General features: G+C 40.9%; 1 protein-coding gene across 17 annotated transcripts in view; it reads right to left on the bottom strand.

The window, feature by feature from the left end:
- WWP1 (WW domain containing E3 ubiquitin protein ligase 1) overlaps nucleotides 1-15929 on the bottom strand; it is a 61419-nt gene extending 45490 nt beyond the window's left edge. For 2 of the 17 annotated variants that reach the window (XM_015282810.4, XM_015282816.4), the window contains exons 1-2: nucleotides 15646-15929; nucleotides 297-396 (exon numbers count right to left, since the gene is read on the bottom strand). The gene's annotated coding sequence lies outside the window, so the exon portion shown is untranslated. Of the gene's footprint in view, nucleotides 1-296; nucleotides 397-516; nucleotides 572-13741; nucleotides 13800-14655; nucleotides 14882-15645 lie in introns of those variants that run through there. The other 15 variants (NM_001012554.3, XM_040678237.2, XM_015282811.4 and 12 more) reach the window with 12 other exon arrangements.
- Between the last annotated feature and the right edge of the window lie 5592 nt (nucleotides 15930-21521).

The raw sequence follows: 21521 nt of genomic DNA, 5'->3' as shown, positions 1-21521 counted from the left end.
CTTTCTCCTCGCAAGAAAGACTCAACTTTGAAACTGCTTTGAAAATACTGTTCACAGACTCCACCCTCTGATAAATTTCTATGATCCTCCCTGTATCCGATATATCGAGGGCATCTCTGAGCAATAAATGTAGACATGTTAAAGTGTTTCTACAAACACAGCAAATATCTTAGAAGAACTATAATTTACCGGATTCTAAACATGCCATTTCCAAGCTGTACTCAGCGCACATAAATCTCTCACCTTGGCTTACTAATCAAAGATTGCACAGTGAAATATCTTAGACTAATCATTACCTCTGATCTCTCAGTCCTCATGCCCAATGCAGCCCACAAGACACTCTGAAACAACCTCGTGACAAAGTTCTGCCCATGTGGAGCCTGATCCTCCGCATATCTGGAATCACACATTCAACAGTTAGTTTTATGGCACATTCTAGATTTCCCTTCCCCTTACTTGCCTAGTCATATTTCACAACCTAAAAATCACTTGTCGTTTTTCCTCCACCATACATACCACTTTTCCCCATAAACACCATGACTCCTACTCCATAGATACTATTTTCACTCTCAAGTATCTCTCCAGTGCATACCTAACTAAATTCAGTACTGTTCTTTAATATTCAACTCCCAAGTTTGACATTTTTGTTTCAGATCTGGAGAACGGTCTGCATAACACACAAAAACACGTTAGCCTTTATTTAAACAGAGCAGAACAGCCAGTAAAAGATTATTCCTACATCTCTTGTCCTGTCTACAGCCAACACCAAAATAGTCTAAGTATTGGCACTCCCTAAATGCATAGCTTTGCTCATCAACTGAAATTGTGACATTACTTGCACCCAGGGAAATACAGAGTTTTAAAGTCCAAGTTTTACTCCTCTGAGCTCCAGAAGCACGTTTGCTACTCTAAGACATAATGGAAAGACTACGCTTATCAGCAAGGGATATCTCCCATAAATACTAACAGGCCATCTGAGAACTATTAATTGTCTGCTTGACGTTTGTGACAAAATTCATTTGCTGTTCTTCACTTCTTAAAAATTAAAAAAATCCTTTTCCATTTAAGAAGTCCTCTGAATTGTCAAGATCTACTACAGGCTACTTAAAAGGTCAGCATTTCCATTCCCCTTTCTGATCAAATCTATATGGCAAGTAAGAAGGAGAGATTAGAGATACAGACTACAAGATAAGGTATTAACTTTTATTAACTAATAATATATTTGTATATGTGAGGGGGAAAAATTCACCTCCAGAGAACAGAAGCTTCAGCTAGAAACTATATCCAAGGATATTTTTAGTCAAAATACTTCACAATAAGTCTTGAATTCTTTCAATAGGGCACTTGATTTTAAGATATGCACACATTGTTTTATAATCCTCCTTTTCACATATAACTAATTAACTTTATTAACTTTAATTAACTCCTACTTGGCATACACAAGGAAAGCAGGGTCCAAATTACACAAACAGCTCTAACCTTTGCTTTCTAATCCAAGTTCTTCACTTTGAAAGGCTTACATTCTGCCAATTTAACTCAATAGGTCTGTTTGTACAACACTGAAATGTTGCATATTCTTCACAGAATATGTTAAATCCCTTGTCTTTTGATATTCTGTTTTTGTCTCAATACAAACTGCCAATTCCCAATCACACTACTTTTTCATCTGCTTAAGTTCAATCACGTACTGTTTTTACTGTGCATTATTTTTTCATTGTTTTCCCCTTTACTAACTTCAACTTTCAGCCCTGTGAGTAATTTTGTCTTTGAGTTTCCCACCTAAACTATCTAGTAGGGGTTTTTTATTATTATTTTTTGGGGAGGAGAAGGAATATTTTAATAATCTATTGCAGAAGCAAATGACAAAACTGTACGTTAGAAAATAAACAATATTTAAGATAGGAATCTTAACATGATTCTAAGCATGCAACATGCACATTCTCCATCAGTTTTTCTGACTACAGCAGTCCTAACGTCTGTGACAATATGCACTAGAATAATTGTTAAATTTATGACAAAACATACAGAACCACAGAACAGAGAATTTTAACAATTAACTTAGAAACTTGTAAGATGCAGTGAGCAGCATTAAATGGTTCTTTCCTATTAAGTATCACATGCAAAAGTATTATGAGTACTAGTAGTAGCTTAAGTCAATGTTTAAACGGTAGGCAACAAAATTTTCCAGTGATCATTTAAAATAACACTGCTAAGAGTACTGACATGAATTCTCAGGACACAGTGAAAGCACACCATCACAGTACTTTTAGAACAAGATTGTAATACGGCACTCATCCCTTGCTGAGCAACATATTCTGTTCTGTGGCACTTGAACTAATTTTAAACTTCAGTCAAACAAATACTGACAGACATGCACACCTACACTTAAAATGATACCAATTATTAAAATGAAAAATTAACAACTTTCAAGTGTTTAAGACAATACTTAGAAATTTACAAAGATAAGACTCTTGCAGATGCCTTTACTACATACTTTCACTTTTTAATGGCTTCTCTGATTCTTTGGGTACTGTTGAGTTTTGAGCGTATGAACACAAAAATTAAAAGAAAACAAGAACCCAAAACCATTACTATTCAAGAAGTAAATACAATAAATGCAGCAGTATTCCGTCAGACTTGTAAAGTTTTACTATACAGACAAATCAATCTGGAAAACAAGACAGAACAAACGCTTCAAAACATTCGTAACTGTAGGATATATTCTACTATAATATTGAACACTGGAATCTTTTAAGTCCATTAAGAGTGATCCTAGCACTAAACATTCACCCCATAAACCATACTTTCACTATACGTCCTGTTTACACCAAGCCCAAGTCCACAAAGGGTACTACTGGGGAGATGCCAACAGCTGCCTTAGAACTAATGCTTCAACATTATAGAATTTTAGCTCTGGCAGTCTCCTTCTCAGAGTCCATAAAGCCTTGACAGTAGGACAAGGCAGCTAACAGCTTCTCCAGAGATACTCCAACATTCCAAATAAATTGCAAATCTTTTTTTAGTAAGTTCCAAGTTACCAGCATTATAGCAGATCTACACAGATCTGAACTGGAAAGTAAACTGCCACTCTTCTGCAAACATCAGGTTAGATAAAAGCATGGAGAGCAAGCTATGCTTAACAATATTGCATCTTCTGTAATTTTCCATGTACATTCACTGACCACTCTTTCAGATTGCCCCTGCTCACAGCAGGAGGCTTGAAAATAGATCATCTTTAAGGTCCCTTCCAACCCAAACCATTCTATGATTTTATGCTGGAACTATACATTAACTGCAATACATTCCCAGCCTCATATTCAGGTCTAAGAAAAAATACAGTACAGAGGTTTACAAAACCTGCTTTTGAGAGTGTTATGCAAGAGGTCTAAACAAACCACAGAGTGTGATTCCACTGCATGTCTGCCGGTTCTGTTTTGTCTTATACTTAGACTAGCAGCTCTCTGGCAGAAACCTTTTTTAGCCTGGTTTCCCAAGCAAACATCACATGTATGACTCATACCGTCCAATCACTTCTTCCCACTCTTCCTTTCACCTCCATCCCTCTAAACACATCTGTTCACCACCACATCCAGTTAAATTAAATTGCAAAGTAATGCCCTCTGATACACCTGGTTTCCATGAGCTTCATGAAAATCAACAGCTAGGCAGAGGAGAAAGACAATTTCCTGTGCTTGCTAAGCAAAGGACTACAGCATGAACTCAAGTTATCTACATTGCCTGACTCAAAGGCCATAACAGATGTGGGTTTAACTGGATTTTTTACAAGTAAAAAGGGCTAGAACAGCAGAGGGAGAAAACAACTGTGAGGATGTAACAAAAAATTGCATGAAACCTAGTTTCATTGTACACACAACAACTTATTTGATCAGATATTTAGGGCACACCGTGCTTGTGAATCACAATCATGATGATGCTTCTTGTTCATCCACAAAATGCCATGACAAAAAATATTACAGTGCCTCCTCTGTGTATTATAGTTAGGTCCACATGCACAATGGTGAGACAACTAGAGTAAACAGCTTCCAGGCTGTTTGAATACAATAGAAGTTACAACGCATATATCAAGAATTCAGAGAAGAGTATTTTTATTCTAATTTTAATGTTCAAGTGAATGGCTTCCACAACCGTCAGAGCACCACATACATAACAGACTGCTTATTAGGTGTTCCTGACTATAGTAGAGGGGATGGAACTAAATGATCTTAAAGGTGCCTTCCAACCCAAACCATTCTATGCTTCTATGATATGATCCTCCAGGCTGCCCTCCACTAGGGAGAAGCCTTATGGTGGAAATAAGTTACTGTATATCAGACTTGCATCAAGAGGAAAGTAAAGTAATATACTAGAATATAGTGCTAAAATATTAGTCATGGTTAGAATACCTACATGGCAAAATGAAAACTTGACCACAGTTACACAAAGGCACTCCAATATATCATCTAGCTCTGTGTATTACAGCAATATGGAAAATGGAGAAGTATGAGCTTCAGAGTAGGCAGGCAGCCCGAGCACATACCAAGAGTGCCAGGATAGCTTACAAAATCCACTCACAAAAATTCATGCCTATCACCACGACCTTATTAGTCACAATAACCAAGACTAGTGTAAACATGTTTCTATTGCAGTCACAGTAGAACTTACAAAAAATTCCAAAGGAACATAAAATAACACTGATCAAGAGCTTTGTTGCTTCTGTTGTGCCCTCATCACTTCATTCCCCTTGTTTTTGTGAGGTTATAAAGAAACCATGATTAAACGATACCCACTACAAGAAATGCATTAATGCTGTCTCATGAAATAGATATTTCCCAGTTTCCCCTTTGTTTTGGTAACCAGTCAATACTCAGAGAAGACTAGAAGACAAACAGCCTCAGGGTTAAAGGCTGAAAATGGTATAAAGGATCTCTACACATCTTTTGCCAGTAAGAGGTTTGATGTGACGCACCTCTCCTCAGTAACTACCTCAAAAAATAGCTCCAGAAGGTGTAAGTAGAATTCACTCCATGTTCCCACCCTTTTCTCCAGTTTGCTTTTTATAATGTGCTATGCAAACACCTTCTCAGCTATCCATCTCAACAGTGTCAACCATTAAAACACATGTCCCAATTCCCAGTACAGATCCTGCTAGTCTTACCTATTACAGCCTCATATCACTAAGCTAAGCATTGTCCCCTAATTTTTCAGAAGCTATGCAGGCTTTAAGGTGCTGGAGGATTCAACACGACCCTTAGTAATGTGTTCAGGTGATAAATACTCTTAGTTATTAAAGCAGAGATGCCTGCTTCTGCTAATTATTTTCCAGTGTGATTCTGAGATAACCTGATTCCAAAATTTAACTGCTTTAAGAACACTTGTCACCACACCAAAACTACAAGTTTGAGAACATTAAATTGACTCATACATAAGGCCTACCAGAAGATCCCAAAGGTCAAATTCTTAAGGGTAAGTACCGAATCACCTCAATACATTCCACATCAAATTTAATTCAAAGCTACAAAAGAATCAGTGGACTCTGTGAAAACAGCTACAATTTTGTAGTAAAATAGGGTTTCAAATATTCATTTACACTTCAACAGAGCAAACAGAGCTCAAGAGAATTCAAAAACACTCTCATAAGCAGAAGTACCCCTCCTGATACAAAGCAGAAAACTATGTTATAAAACCTGCAAACATTACTAGCTAATGCTGGAGGACACCACTGCCTTGAAAACTTCCATTTAGTGACTACAAACACTGCAAGGCAAAGGTCATCCAACTCAAGGAAGTCAATTTCCAAATCATTCCTATCATTCATGTTCATTTTAGGGGAACTTCTAAAGGGAGATATTAGAGGCAGGGGAGTAACAAGGGAAAAGCATTACCAGCTCCTTTTTTCCAGATTACCTAAACTTCCGTAGCATGGTCAACACAACGTTTTTGCTGCAAATCTTTTCAATCCATAAATGCAGATATTTAAAGTACTAAGTGATTTTCTGAGAAGCTGAGGGCTCTTTGTAATAGAATTTGCACATTAACTGCTCCTTTTCCACAAACCCATATTTCCTTAGTTGGTATGGAAATTTCTGCTCCCTCAGAAAAACAAGAACTTAAAGATTTTCCTAAGGACTATGACCAGCCCTGATTCCAGAGTCAACTTCCCAGGTAGGTCTCTCAAAAGAGATATCAAGCCTAACAATGAATCATAGAATGGCCTGGGTTGAAAAGGACAACGATCATCTAGTTTCAACCCCCCTGCTATGTGCAGGGTCGCCAACCGCTAGACCAGGCTGCCCAGAGCCACAGCCAGTCTGGCCTTGAACACCTCCAGGGATGGGGCATCCACAACCTCCTTGGGCAACCTGTTCCAGTGCTTCATCACCCTCCATGTGAAAACCTTCCTCCTAATACCTAACCTAAACCTCCCCTGTCTCAGTTTAAGACCATTCCCCCTTATCCTATCACCATCCACCTTTGTAAACAGCCATTCCCCCTCCTGTTTATATGTTCCCTTCAAGTATTGGAGGGCCGCAATGAGGTCTCCCCGGAGCCTTCTCTTCTGCAAGCTAAACGAGCCCTCAACCTTTCCTCATAGGAGAGGTGCTCCAGCCCTCATCTTAGTGGCCCTCCTCTAGACTCATTCCAAGACTTCTGTGTCTTTCTTGTGCTGCGGGCCCCAGGCCTGGACGCAGTACTGCAGATGGAGTCTCACAAGAGCTGAGTAGAGGGGAACAATCACCTCCCTCTCCCTGCTGGCCACCCCTTTCTTAATGCAGCCCAGAACACAGTCGGCCTTCTGGGCTGCAAGCGCACACTGCTGGCTCATGTCCAGCTTCTCGTCTACCAGGATCCAGAAGTCCTTCTCTGCAGGGCTGCTCTCAAGGAGATCTTCCCCCAGTCTGTATAAACACCTGGGACTGCCCTGACCCAAGTACAGCACCCTGCACTTGGCCTTGTTGAACCTCATTAAGTTCACATGGGCCTACTTCTCCAGCCTATCCAGGTCCCTCTGGATGGCTTCCCAAGTCAAAAAAACTTTACAGACATAAATTTCTAATTGTAAATATATGGTGTTAGGATTCAAACACTGCAATACATTGCCCTGAGCTAGCTTACAATAGACTAAAATGTAAATGAGGTATTTCATAATACCACATAGACTTCACGTCTACAGTAACAAGTTGCACACCTAAGCTACAAGTTTTTTGAAGAACAGCTGTTCTGTTTTGAAACCAGTGCTTACCACTCCTGTTTGATGTGGCCTTTTTCTGTTGTGTTTTTTTTTTTTTTCCTTCTAAAAAGTACTGGAAAAGAAACTAATCAACCAGTCCATTGTTTCTATCAGCCATGATGCATTAGCTTTCTTTCAGTCTGAAGAACATTAAGAATCCTCAGTCATTGCATAAGTCTTCATCCATAGAAGTAAGCCATCACTGTTGCCCCTTGTACCTTCTTCAGTCCTACTATATGTTATTTGAGACAAGGCACACATCAGAAATAATTAAAAGAATGCACAAAACATTAATTTGAGATGTTGCATGGATGTTGCACCGGTTGCACGGATGAAGTTACCTGTTTTATTCTCTATTCTATTCCTACATCTTCTCTAGCAAACTTTGGAACATCAGCTGTTCAAAGTGGGAGAAGTGGTGTCAATCAACATCTGAAAAAAATATATTCTTACTTTCCCCAGGGATGAGGAGGAAAGTGCTTGAAACAATTTTCAAGTACATAGAAAAACAGGCCCAAACAGTACACCTTTGTAAATTAAGATTTATTTCCTCTAATTTTACTTTCTTTCAGGTTTGAAACTGAAGCAAGTTACAGAAACTAGATCTACTGAACATAGGCAAGTACATCAAAATCTTCTGACAGCAGGCTGACCCAGGGAGCTGGAAAAAAATAAAAGCCTGTAGCGGGCAGTCTAGAATAACAGGCAGCCTAAAATAGCTTCCTCACAGGAAGTATTTAGACATAATTAGTTAATGTCCTGGACTTAATGCCTATCATCTTTTTATTGAAACACCTATTATTTAGCAACAGATACTCTCCATGATTATATAACAATCATTTCTGTATTTATACACCTTTATTGATGATCTGGATGAGAGAATTCAGTGCACTCTCAGTAAGTCTGCAAATGACACCAAGTTAGGAGGTAGCATTCATCTGCCTGAAGGTAGCAAGACCCCTCAGAGGTATCTGGACAGGCTGGACTGCTGGGTTGAGGCCAATGGGATGAAGTTCAACAACACCAGGTGCCAGGTACTGCAGTTTGGCCACAACAACCCCATGCAATGCTACATTCTTGGGTCAGAGTGGCAGGAAAGTTGCACCAAGGAAAAGGCTGTGGGGGTGTTGGACAACACTTGGCTGAACATGTCATGAACATGACTTGGCTGGTCAGCAGCACACCCAGGAGCCAAAAAGGTCAGTGATACCCAACCTGCATCAGATATAGAGCAGGCAGCAGCACTAGGGAGGTGATCGCCCCCCTGTGATCAAGTACTGTGATCAGTTTTGGGCACCTCACTACAAGACATCGAGGCCCTGGAACACGTCCAGAGAAGGGCAATGAATCTGTGAAGAGTCTGGAACACGGGTTCTTTGAGGAGCAGCTGAGGGAACTGGGATTGCTTGGTCTGGAGAGGAGGAGGCTCAGGGGAGACCTTAAAGCTCTCAACTACAACCTGAAAGGAGGTTGTGGCAAGGTGAGTATTGGCTTCTTCTCCCAGGTAACTAATGACAACAGGGAATGGCCTAAAGTTGCATCAGGGGATGTTCAGATTGACTAATAGGAAAAATTTCTTCTCGGAAAAAGTGGTGAGGTATTGAAACAGGCTGCTCAGAGAAGTTGGTGCAGTCACCATCCCTGGAGGCATTCAAGAAATGATTAGATGCAATACTTTGGGACATGGTTTAGTGGGCAATATTGGTGGTAGATGGACTGTTACACTAGATGACCTTAGACGCCTTTTCCAACCTTAATGATTCTATGATTTTGAATCATACATCAGTCAACCCAAATGTATCTTTTAACAATTACTTCCTGATAGACAACCCTAATGAAATTCTCAATAGAAATAACCAAGAAGCACAACAGACTACCTGTGACAAGATTTAAAGCAAGGAGGTCCCCAAATAATACCAAGGCCAGCTGCCATACTTACTACAGCAATATTTAGCAGTTTCTAAATAAGCTTATAAAACTAATATAAAAATAGTATGCAAGCTAATGTATGTCATATTCCTAACACTTCCCAACATTTACATTTTAGTTCATTCCTAATCAGATGTTTTGATACAGTAATCTATAACCACATCAGGCTTTTATTACTTAATACGCAACTTACACTCCATTTTAATGAATATTTCCACCCACTCCTTCCAGCACATTTTGTGTCTCCTACATTAACACACAAGTGCCAATCATCATTAAGCTAGCCCATTATGACCCTCTGAAGTTCCCTCTTCCATTACTCAAAAATGAATTTTAACACTTTCAGATTTTGTCAGTTCACTTTCAAATCCCTTTCCCTGACAGAACATAAGCAGGTTTTCTGCCACATTACAAGCAAAGCCTCCAACTAGGTTTCCATACCATAGTATTTACCTTAAAAATAATAATAATAATAAAAAAAATTCAGTTTCACTCACCATTACATAGCAAGCCAGTTTTGCCAGCAACTTCCCACAAGGCAGGCAGATGGGGATTTTTTTTATTTATTATTTTTTATTTGTAAATGACAAATGAATTACACTGATCTTCTACCAGATTTCCAAGACTCTTAGTTTCTTCCTATCCTTGTAACTTGTATCCAGAAGTCAAAAATATACTTTATCCAATCTATTCAAACAGAAAGCTTTCCAGAATCCTAAATAAGGCAGCACTCATTTTTTGACAGGATACTGTAAGACGGTGACTGGAAGTGGAAAGGGAAAAAAGAAAATGGGAGGGGTGGAAGAAAGGGGGTAAAAAGAGAACTGAAATTTAAGAATAAGCAGCTCCCACACTTCTATCCTGAGGGGAAAAGGAAAATGTGGCAATCCTGCTGCTCTTCATTTTAGCTTTCCTCTTATGTTTTATTTTGCTTTTTGACATTAAAGTGTCTGTACATAAACCTAACAGTCAATGTGCACACTAAAGAACACAAAAGTTAATTCAATATACCAGTCGGTAAAAACAAAACAAAACAAAAAAGCACTGTGTTTCAAAACTGTATGTGTGTTCTTTCTTCAGCTCTGATGCCTGAGTGCATTGTGCAATTTCACAGATTAGTGACGCTGTACTTCCTGTTTGCTTTCCACTCTTTTAAAACTATAGCTTATTTATTTGATTTATACAGTATCAAATAAATATTTATACAATATCACTGACCACACTAAACGTATGTACAGCCCAAGCTCTCATATCTTTCAGCCAAGTATATGAGAAATAAAGGAAAGGTTTCATTTGTCTGTGGTTTGCTTTAAAGGACTCCACTGCTAATCTGCTGCTCTATTAAAATGTTTTTAGTAAAAAAATCTTGGTTAGAAGCCTCAGAAACTAGAAACGTGTGCAAAACATACTTTCAACATTTTCCTCTGTATCACAGAAGCACAGACAAGAGCTCTCTCCTGCCTACTTCAGGTTACAAAGTGATGAAGCTTGAAAGCATAAAAAGAAATAGACTAAATAAATGGAGCAAAACATTATTGTTAACTCTGAATTTCTAACAGAAAAAAAAAACCAAAAACAGAACAATTCTGTACTTCATTCTCACTTGAAAATGTCAGCTACAAGTGTTTCTTTGTACTCTGTGCCATTTATATCTAAGATAGATCAAGAGAATGTGCTAGTCTTGTCAGGAACAGAGTATTACACTTGGAGGATTCATTCAGAATTGCTTTCAGGCAATGAAAAATTCTTTGCTTTAGACTCTAGAGACTGAATTTTTACTAGAGAAGAAAAACTTACTGGCCAGAATAGTCGCATAGCTCCAAGTTAATGTCCCTGACAGTGAGGATGCTAAAAGGTCTTCAAGCTACGAACTGGTTACAATTAAGTATGTTCAGACTCTAGTCACTTGAAGTAAACTACAGGGAGATGAACTAGATGACCTTTAAAGGTCCCTTCCAACTCTAAGGATTCTATGATTCTATGAACACTAACATCTTTAACATATTCCAGTAGTAAGATGATAATAAATGCAAAATAAAATCAGAAGCCCAAGCAGATAATCTGCTTTGTTAAACACGATTCATTCCAACTTTTACTAAAGACTTTATTCTAGTCAAAAGCCCTTATAAAGCAACACTTCTATCTAAGTTTATTGTTCAAGCTCAGGAAACTTGTAAGTTAAATGTGAATTCATATTTCCTTTAAGAAAGATTTTGGAAGCGCTTTCATGACTGCTCTGCACTGGCGAGGTCTCACCTGGAACACTGTGTCCAGATGAGAAGTCCTCAGTGCGGGAGAGACACAGACCTGTTGGAGCACACCCAGAGGAGGGTCACAAAAATAATCCACAGAATGGAATGTCTCTCCTACAAGGACAGGCTGAGGGAGCTGGGACTGCGCAGCCTGGAGAAAAGAAGGCTCTAAGGAGACCTGAGAGCAGCCATTCAGTATCTGAAGGGGAGCTGTAAGAAAGAAGGGGGCAGTCTCTGTAGCAGGGTGCGCTGTGACAAGACGTGGGGAAATGGTTTCAAAGTAAAGAAGGTAGATTTAGATTGGATATAATGAAGGGGTTTTTTTTGTTTTTTTTGTTTTTTTTACAGTAAGAGTGGTGAGGCACTGGCACAGCCTGCCCAGAGAGGTGGTGTGTGCCCCATCCATGGAGACATTCAAGGTCAGGCTGGAAGGGCTCTGAGCAGCTGATAGAGCTGTGGATGTCCCTGTTCATTGCAGGGGAGTTGGACTAGATAATCTCTAAGGGTCTCTTCACATTCAAATGATTCTATGACAATGTTGAATTCTCAAACTTTACATTACATGAGAAACTTACATAACCCTCACAATTGACTAAGGAGCAAGGGAATGAAAAACAGCTTGTCTGCCACCTATCTATTGTTAAAGAACCACAGCAGTATGTGTTCATGCAAACCTGCAATCAGAAATTACTTCCTACTACATTTCACTTGTCTAGTAGCTACCAAGAACTACACATAATACAAGGACCTCCCTGAAATGTTGAAAGGAAGGAAAAAAAGAAACAAAAGAAAAATCACCACAGCACACTCCCAGATGCATGACTGTGACACCACTTCAACCATTCTGACAGTTCATAGCTTCCGTGGAGTCTGCAGCATTCATCTGTAAGCAGCATTAGGTTAGCAAGGCAGAGTTCAACTCAGGTATGCTCCAGCAGGCTAGCAGGTCCTCAAAAACAGTAAAATCATACATCAAAAAGCAGTAATAAGAACTTTCCACTTAGACAAAATGAACAAAAACAAAACAAAACAATCCTCTCCCTTAAAATTTACTACAATAAATTCCAAGGAAAAAAAAGAAAGAAAGAAAACAAAATGACATATTGCTGCTCTGCATGAAAAAAAAAGAGGGTGCATCACTCAAAAGATCTGTCCTATGTGCTACAAGGGCTGTTCTGAAAGCCCTTAGAATGCTTCTCATGGATCACCTCAATTCCTGCTGATTGGGAAAAGGAGATTTCCCCTTCAGTCAAACCATGTCCCTTTGAGAAAATAGAGGTGAGATCTCTGAAACATGTAACGGTCCTCACCTATGATTTTTTTAGGTCATTACGTGAGAACATCAACAGATTATCCTAAGTCTGAACTAACACCTGCAGAGAAAGAAAGAAGCCTACAGATGCAAAGAAAACAAACTTTTAAAGACAGTGCTGAATATAACCAGCCTTGTTCTCTGTATTTGTATACAGACCAAAACAATTAAAGAATGTCATTGACCCTAGTTTAAACTCAGAATTCGAAGGAAGTTTGGCAGTTTTAGTTTACAAGTTTCATAATGACAGAAAAAAATGACATGATTTGCTTAATCTGACACTACCACAGAAACCACAGAACAACACTACCACCCTGCCCCCAATTTACAAACTTTTATTCTGGAAGGCACACTGGAGCAGCTTATCTACTGACTTAGAGTCTTAAGCAATTTGTTAAGAGCTCGGAAGACACTTTTTAATTGAGGTGAATGCTACACTGTGCAGAAGTAGGTAAGCAGAGTACTAACCTAGCTTAAAAGATAATGACATATTTATCCCTTCTCTTCAGTCTTTATAAAGAAAGAAAATATTTTTACCCCAATTAAATGTAACTTCCAAGAGTCACTTAAGTACAACTTGAAAGAAGGCATGACACATACGCAGGTGCCCGCATTTATCCATCACTCAATTCATTCTCCCTCCAAGCCACTTCAATTTTTGCATTTTAGCAGATGGACAGACATATTTCTTGTTAGTCTTTTGGTTTTAAGCTAACAGTGTTTTGTTTAAGTGAATAAACAGTAAGCCATATTTATTAATTGGAAATGGCTAAGTCATTAGCTTTTTTTTATAGTTCCTTAAATTTCCAATCCAGTGTTTTAACAGTGTAAGGATTCTGAAGCATGAAAAAGCTGAATGCAATACCAACTTCCTGTGATAGATGCTGATTTTTGGGAACAAACAGAAGAGTCAGGCGGAAAAAGAAGAATCTCCTTCCCTATGTACATTCTTCTCAGAGAAAAAAAAAAAAAATAAGATTAAAAAAAAAAACAGGAAAACACATAGCAATTCCAACTTACCAAAATTCTCAATTTCACATGAAAGGTCGAGCAACAGAACTAGCAGACATTCCTCTTCCTGCCAAGGAATTAGGAACATAAATTGGCTCTGAATTCTGTGAGTATTCCCAAGATTTAAGAACCATCTTTGGACAGGTGATTATTTTAACTTTATTGACAATCCTTAAACAAGAACACTCACAATGCTTTGTTCACGGATGTTCAACAACAAATGTAAATAATCTTTCCAACAAAACGAATTTATACCCTTTCAGTAGCAAGCTGTTCCGTGCTGACAGATTAAATGTGTCTCAGGTACACAAAATTGCTTTCATGTTTTCAGGTATTATTATGTATTTAAGGGACTTATCCTACGGTATCACTGAAAAAATATTACTGATAATGGTAAGCTATTCGAGCTACATGCATTTACAGAATCACATCTTTACACTTAAGTCTAAAACACTCATCAAAGAAGCGATAAAAGGATTCTAAACAGTTTCACAAGCATCATTAGCTGGAAACATTTCTAGCTGCCCCATCTGAAAGCACCTCTGCCAAGTTTCCAGATAAGCTATGCTTTTACAACTGCTAAATGCTCCCTCAAATGGAGGAAAAAAATCCACAGATATTTTCTACTGAAGTTTCTTTAGCTTTTACTCGTATTAAAATAATAATTCAGTTTAAACCTCTACCAACATGGCATACCATACCAAAGGCAGTGGGCATACACATAAAAAAAGAAGCCCAAGTTAGTGAAGAATTATCACAGCCAATCACTAATCACTTATAAAAAAAGGATTAAACTAAATTAAGGGGAGACACATAACTACCACGGCAGTATTGTCTTTCAAGCACATGTTTATAAATAACCCAGTCATCTGGGGTTAGTGGCAGCAATAAAATTGCCTTATTAGACAGTAAACTTGCACAACCTGGGTAGAATTTTCAATATGACACAGATCCCACGTGAAGATACAGCTGAAATATGAAAAGCTCTTTTTGTTTCATGCAAACACTGGAGAGCTCCTCTTAAAATCAGATGGTATTCAGTCCTTTTCTCTCCGATGTACGGTTTAAACACACACAGATCTGGAAGCAGAAGTAGATCACCCTGCTTTAACTTGGCTGAGAACTGGTCCTGATCCAAATATAAGACTTCTATCAATTAAAAAAAAAAAAAAAAAACACCAGAATCCAGGTAAACAAACACTGACACCAAGTTGTAACATCTCATGCCACAACACAAAGAAAGATAAGTGGCACAAACAGGTCCTCTGAGGCCTGGCACTCTCACAGTCCGTTCAGCTGAAAGCACGCGCGGAGGCCCCAGCCGGGCTCACGGACACAGCCGAGCGGTGACCTCCCCGGCGCGCACTCAGGAAGGTGACAGCAGCTCGCTGCGAGGGGCGCTGCTCCTCGCCTCCCTCCTCAGTCCCACCTCAGGAAGGTGAACCCGGCCGTCACACCGCCCCCCCCACTCCCCACTCCCCGCGCTTCCATCCCAGCCGGGCGCTGACAGCGGCGGGGCTCAGCCATCGGACAGAAAGAACGCGTTGCCCGGCTGACAGCGGCATCCCCCTCCCTCCGCGGGCAGGCCGGGCCGGGGGCCTTCACACCGACACCGCCAGCACGCGGCTCACCGAGCACCGAGGGGAAAGCACGAGCCGCCATGCCCCTCCGCCGCCCTGCAGCAGGGCGCGGGGCTGCGACGGGTTAACGCCGGAAAGCCGGAGCGAGCCCTCGGCGCGGCGCCCTTCGCCATTTTACCCCCACGCCCATCGCCCTCCTCCCGCCGCGCCGTGACAGGGCAGCCCCCGGCCCCCGCTGCGGACGCGGGGAAAGAGGAAAGCCGGGGCCGTCCTCCTCCTCAGGCCGGCCCAGACCGCACGGCGGAACGGCTGCGGCACTGTTTTGTTCCGTACCGTGGCTCGCAGCCTCCCAGCTGCCGCCGCCTCCTCCACGCACCTTTTTCTCCTTCTCCTTTCTCTCCCGCCGGCTGCTCACCCCTCCGCGCCGCGCTCCGCCGCGCAGGATGATGCCATCTCACCGCGGCATCGGCGGATCGCGCACGGCAGCCCCTGCGCGCCCCCGCCGGCCGGACAGCCCCGTATGCGCGCCCCGGACCCGGGAGCAGGAACTTGTGGAGCCGCCTCCGCCGCCCGGGCCCAGCCAGAGCCGAGCAGTGCGCAACGGCGGTGGGAGGGAGAAAGGAGAGGCTGAAGCGAGGCTCTTCCAAGGGGACAGGGCTTATTGCGAGCGCCTGCCCCGGGCTGAACCAAGTCGGGTGCTGCGGTGGGGAGAGAGCCGGGCGCGCTGAATCAGCCGCTCCGCGCGGGGAGGAGGGGCCGCGCGCTGGGACGAAGGTGGTGTCCGTGCGCAGTGTGCACGGGCCGGATAAGGGCGGATGCGGTTAAAAGTCTTGCCCCGAGAGGGCTCCGGGATGTGCGGGGCCGACGCACCCAGTAGCTCTGTGAGCGATAAAGCGGGGGTGGCTGCTCCGGACGCGATACTTGGCTATGTCGGAGCCTCCGGGACCCACCCGGCTGGGCTCCTTCCCTTCACGTCCCACCTCTCCTCCCACGGAACAGCTCCTCGGGAGCAAGCTCGGAGGGGAAGGCATCTGACAGGAGCACCAGTGCGAGTTCCCCTCCCCGCACGGCACCTCGAGCTCTCCACCGAGCTGAGCGTGCGGCGCCGCTGAAGGGCGTGGGGCTGCCCCCAGGGGCCTGCGCTGCCCCCGTGCATGAGGCTGAGGGTCAGCGTAGCTTCACACCACATAGCGTACAGCCTGCTGCTAACGTGGTGATAACGCAGGCTTCGGGGTGTAAACAAGGCCTCTGAGGATCTGTCACAACACCCAGCGCCACTGTTAATTGCAAAGAACAAAAGCTTGCAGCATGAGACCCTGAAGTGACTGCCAGCGGTTTTGTTTCTGAGAAACAACATGAGCACCAACAGTCTGACTTGGGCGTGTGGACTCCTTCAGGCAACAAAAGGGAAGCAAGCAGATAGAAGTGCTATTTCCAAACTATTCATTCTTTATGCAGGATTTATAGGAGAACCACAAAGTTTGGGGGGAAATGGTGGTCTGTGAAGTTAAAGAAAAATCTTAGACTTGGCTTTTCAAAGGGATTGTCCCACTCTCCTCTGCCTGGTGCAGCCTCACCTCAAGCACCACAATAACAGAGCTATCAGAGGGCAGCCAAGAGAGGGCTATGGAGATGGGGAAGGATCTGAGAGAAAGGTGTATGAGGAGCAGTTGAGGTCCCTGGGTGTGCTCAGCGCAGAGCAGAGGAGCTGAGGGGAGGCCTGATGGTGGCTGCAGCTCCTCACAGGGAGCGGAGGGGCAGCGCTGTGCTCTGCTCTGTGTGACAGCGACAGGGCCCGAGGGAATGACATGGAGCTGTGTCAGGGGAGGGGCGGGTGGGGGTCAGGGACAGGTTGTGCACCAGAGTGTTGGGACCGTAGAGCAGGCTCCCAAGGGCAGTGGTCATGGCTCCAAGCTGCCAGAGTTCAAGAGTGCGTGGATAGAGCTCTCAGAGTTGGACTCAATGATTTTTGTGGGTCCCTTTCAACGCAGGATATTCTATGATTCTGTGATCTTCTTTTCACCGATACAACTCCCTGGGAACTGAAGTAGTTTGAGTTTTTGCACACTGCAGTTGTAACAGGAGGTGCAATCTGCAGACTGGCAAGGTTCATCGTGAGCAAAGTTGTTCAGTTTTCAGATGTATGGAGTTCAATAAGTACTGTTTTACGTTCACGAACTAAAAATTACATTCAAGGAAAAATACAATCTGGGCCCAAATTAGATACTGACTTACTCTAACAAACTAGTTTTATAATCCTTCAGAGTCAGCTAATAAGTTCCACCTGTCTTTCCCACTTATTTATTTTTTGTTTGATCTGATGTAAAGCAGTCTAATTGAAACCTAGAGTAAAAATGCTAGTGGATTTAGTTAGCAATAATTTTAATGGGTAAAAAAATATGTTGAGGAGCTTTTCATTGGATGCAACATTGCATCCTCAGCAGCACAGGAGAAGTAAAGGAAACAGTACCATTTATATCTCTCTGTGTACATATGCTATTAATTTCTCCACTTCTGAGATTCTCCTCTTCCTAGGCTTTGCTTGTTGGTCATGTTAATAACCTGATGCTGACATTTCATTGAAAGTATGATCATTATTATTTCAAAATAGTCTACACGTATAAAAATACAAAGTGCTTCCTTTTTGCTTTATGACGTATGAGAAGTGTGTAGTGGCTTGAGACAATACTCTGTACACAAGTTGTGGTCTTCTCTGGCTTGCTTCCTCATTGTTTCAAAAGAAGCTTTGTCATGCATTTGTCTCACCCTGCGTAACAGTGACATTCCAAGGATTATTCTCTCTTAAAAAGGTATTTGATACCCTCACAAAAGCAAAATGTCACAAATTGATTAATGTTACAATTTTCATTGTAAATGTCTTATAAAACCTCAAGATTCTTCAACTTTTTGAATTTTTCCAGTTTTAGGGCTAATAGGTAATAAAAGTATATGCATAACGTTCATAATCCATACACGGAAAAGTCACTGGAAACATTTAAATTATACTTAAGAGCTATGCTTGTTAAGAATCACAAAAAGTATAAGCATAGCTTTCTTCGTTTTGCAGATAATGACCTTATTTTTTTCTACCGTGCTGCAGCCAGTAAAGATTATAGTTTCTGTCAGACGGTGCTGAATGCCTGGGAGAAATGAATGCTGCTTCAATTGCTTTTGTGCCTTAAAGCTCTGCTCTTTAGGGGTTGAAATACATAAGCCTTATCAAAACATAAATCAACCAAAGTTTGACCTTTACAAATAAGTCTGCATGAAGATTTATTTAAAATACAATATAGAAGTCATTTGTACACAGTATTCTTGATAGTCATTTATGAGTCCATTGAAAGTATTATTACTGTGTCTCCTTGGGTGTATTTCTGCAGTTTGTTTTCTTTGCAAAGTCAGGAGAGTTATGGAAAAGTCATATTCATAATAGATATCTACAAAATAGACTTCAACATACACTGGTTTTATTCTTAAATGTTTTTAGATCTTTTCTGACTCGGTTGAACAATTGTATATTTAACAGGCACGGATTTGGGATTTTTTTTTTCAAAATCTAGGTTATAGAAGATGAGTGTCCACTGCTTGGAGTTGTGTCTTTCCTCTTCAGTGAACTTAAGAAGTTTGGTATCCAGACAGTAGTTAGTATATCAACTGAAATCTGGTGGGCTGGATCAGAGAGAAATGGTTACGGTATACCCGATACACAGATGTCTGAAATCAACATGAAGTACAGAAGATATCGTAAGGACAGAAGCAGAGGGAAACGTAGCAGCAGTTATTACCAGACTTACAATGTCATCATGAGTAGAGAACTTGGGACCTAGGGAATCTATGTTTTGTGCCCTCAGCTTCAGAAACCCAAACCAACCACAAGACCTGCTCTTGTGCAGTCTCTTTGCAGCTTCACAAAGGCACGCTGAAGTAGTGTAGGACTGCAGTTAGGGAATGTAGCTGGAACAGCTGGGAGGTTTTAGGTTTTGGTCCTTCTTCCCAACAGTATTCAGACATAACCTATGGCTTTTCAATGCACAATATTGGCTCCTGTTCCAGAACAATAAACACTCCCTGTAACAACTGAATGTCTGCACTGTTGGCACACTGTCAGTCTCCTCATATTTCTCTTTCTGATTCAATGGTTGTTACAATCTGAAAGTAGACTGTATGTTATTATCCAAAAGTAGTATGTTTATATTTTATTTATATATATATATTTTGTAAAAAAGTATCTTGAACATATGAAAATATCTTATTTATACGGCAACTAAGGGACAGGCTTTCCTTCCAATGGTATTATAAGTTTTTTGACATGCTGGAAGTAGAATCCTATGTTAATCATTCTTGCTGCATATTTCTGAAGTTTCTAGTTTTAGAATGGTTAGGGGTATTGGGTACAGTACCTTCCACTTAGCTACTCTGTCATATCTCCTCCCATCTCTCTGTGGTATGCATATGTTGCTTCATATTTAAGGTATGAAATACAGGTTCTACTGTTACGTACACAGTATCTGACACAATAAGACTCTATCTAGTCTGTGATACCTGATGCCTAGCAAGAATTTTCTGATTGATTGCTTAAAAATGATTCAGTTTTTAAAGCAGCATTGTGGAGAAATTAAAAAATGACAAATTGCGAAGTCCTGATTCCAGTTCATAGAAATCAATAAAATTGCTTGGCTCTGCTCTCAGACAACATTAGTTCCTATACCTAGAAATTTGGAAATAAAATGAAAATCTTTTTCCTGTGCCTGGACCAAAAAAAGTTAATCAAAAGTTGTGCTTATAGAGGATGAATGACCGACTCAGAGGGGTAAAAAACATTGATTTTCATCTACAGTTCCATAAAGTGTAGGTTCCCCTATGTACAAGCATCTTCTAATCTTTCAAGAGTACATTTCAATACCATGACATTTTCTTTTTATCAGATCTGTTATTCATCCTTGAGGCACTGGGGAACCAACAATAAATTTATTACTTTTTTTCATGTAAGCATAGAGTTTTGTGTGCCAAATCCTAAAAATCAATGAAAACAACTTAGGAAACTGTTATTTCTGGTGGGCTATCTCTTTGCATCGTAGAACATACGACTTTGTGAAAATTAATTATTTACAGACCGGTACATCTCATCTCCCATTGTAAGGAACATACCCATTTGCTTTGTTTTGAATCTGTTACTGCAAAGTCTACTCTAAACTTACAAAAACAAATTTTACATGAATGTGTTTGAGATGCAGACAAAGCATATAGTGTCTTTTTATCAAGTGCTATTTTCACACTGACAACAGTGTGAAATTTACTAATATGAATTCACTTCTCTTAAAGTCATAGCAGAAAAATTTTGATTCTCTGTTTGACGTCCTTGCCTCATGCAGGATTGCTGTTCTGAAGCGTGTCTGCACTTCTGGCTTAGAAGCAGGGCTCAGATTGGGTGAGGTTGGGAGCAGATAAGTAGCAAGTTGGGTGTTGCTTAAATGTCTGATAGGTCAGGTAATGGCGAATGAGGGACTCTACCCATAGTTTATGGAAGTAAGTGTTATATAACAGAAGAGTGGTGGTGTGTAACAGGCCAGTGTCGAGCTGTAGGAAGGAAGGGAATAGTACTGTCCAGAAGGCATGAGGTATAAGAGGACATTTGACTAAGGGGTCAGGAATAGTTTGCTTTGTTATGTTCATATTTCAGTAGCTAGAATTTGTGTTTGTTTCTTTTATCCCCAGTAAATGGACAACGAGTTTTGGAAAAACAAATTTGGAGTATGGAAAATAATGTCAGTGTCACTCTCTCTAGAAGCAAGATCAAATGTTGAGTGCATGTGTCTTCACTGACCAAATACTTCCACATCTTCATAATAACTTTAATTCAGTAGCCAACTTCAAATGTATCTTAAAAGACTGCTAAATTCCTACAAACTTGGAGAAGATAAATGGCAGATTATAGTAGAAACCTTCTGAAGATGTCTTTTGGAAGGGCTGTAGAAAAAATGAAAAGCTGCATCATTGAATTGCACAGTATTAACCATTGAAGAATGGGGAGCAGAGAGAGAAAGAAATGTTAAACAGGAAGCCAGCCAGAATAAAAATTTGGATAAATTTTGTGTCTTCATTTGTATTTGTCTGTAATAGAAAGCCATTGTGACTACTTTGGCACAATAAGCACAAGATTGTCTCTCAGGTTGTTTTTTTTTATTTTCTTTTCCCAGATGTTAAGTGAT

This window comes from Gallus gallus, chromosome 2, assembly GCF_016699485.2.
Source record: "Gallus gallus isolate bGalGal1 chromosome 2, bGalGal1.mat.broiler.GRCg7b, whole genome shotgun sequence".
NCBI lineage: Eukaryota > Metazoa > Chordata > Aves > Galliformes > Phasianidae > Gallus > Gallus gallus.
The sequence above is the reverse complement of the archived record's forward strand: the minus strand, read 5'-3'. Positions and strand labels throughout refer to the sequence as shown.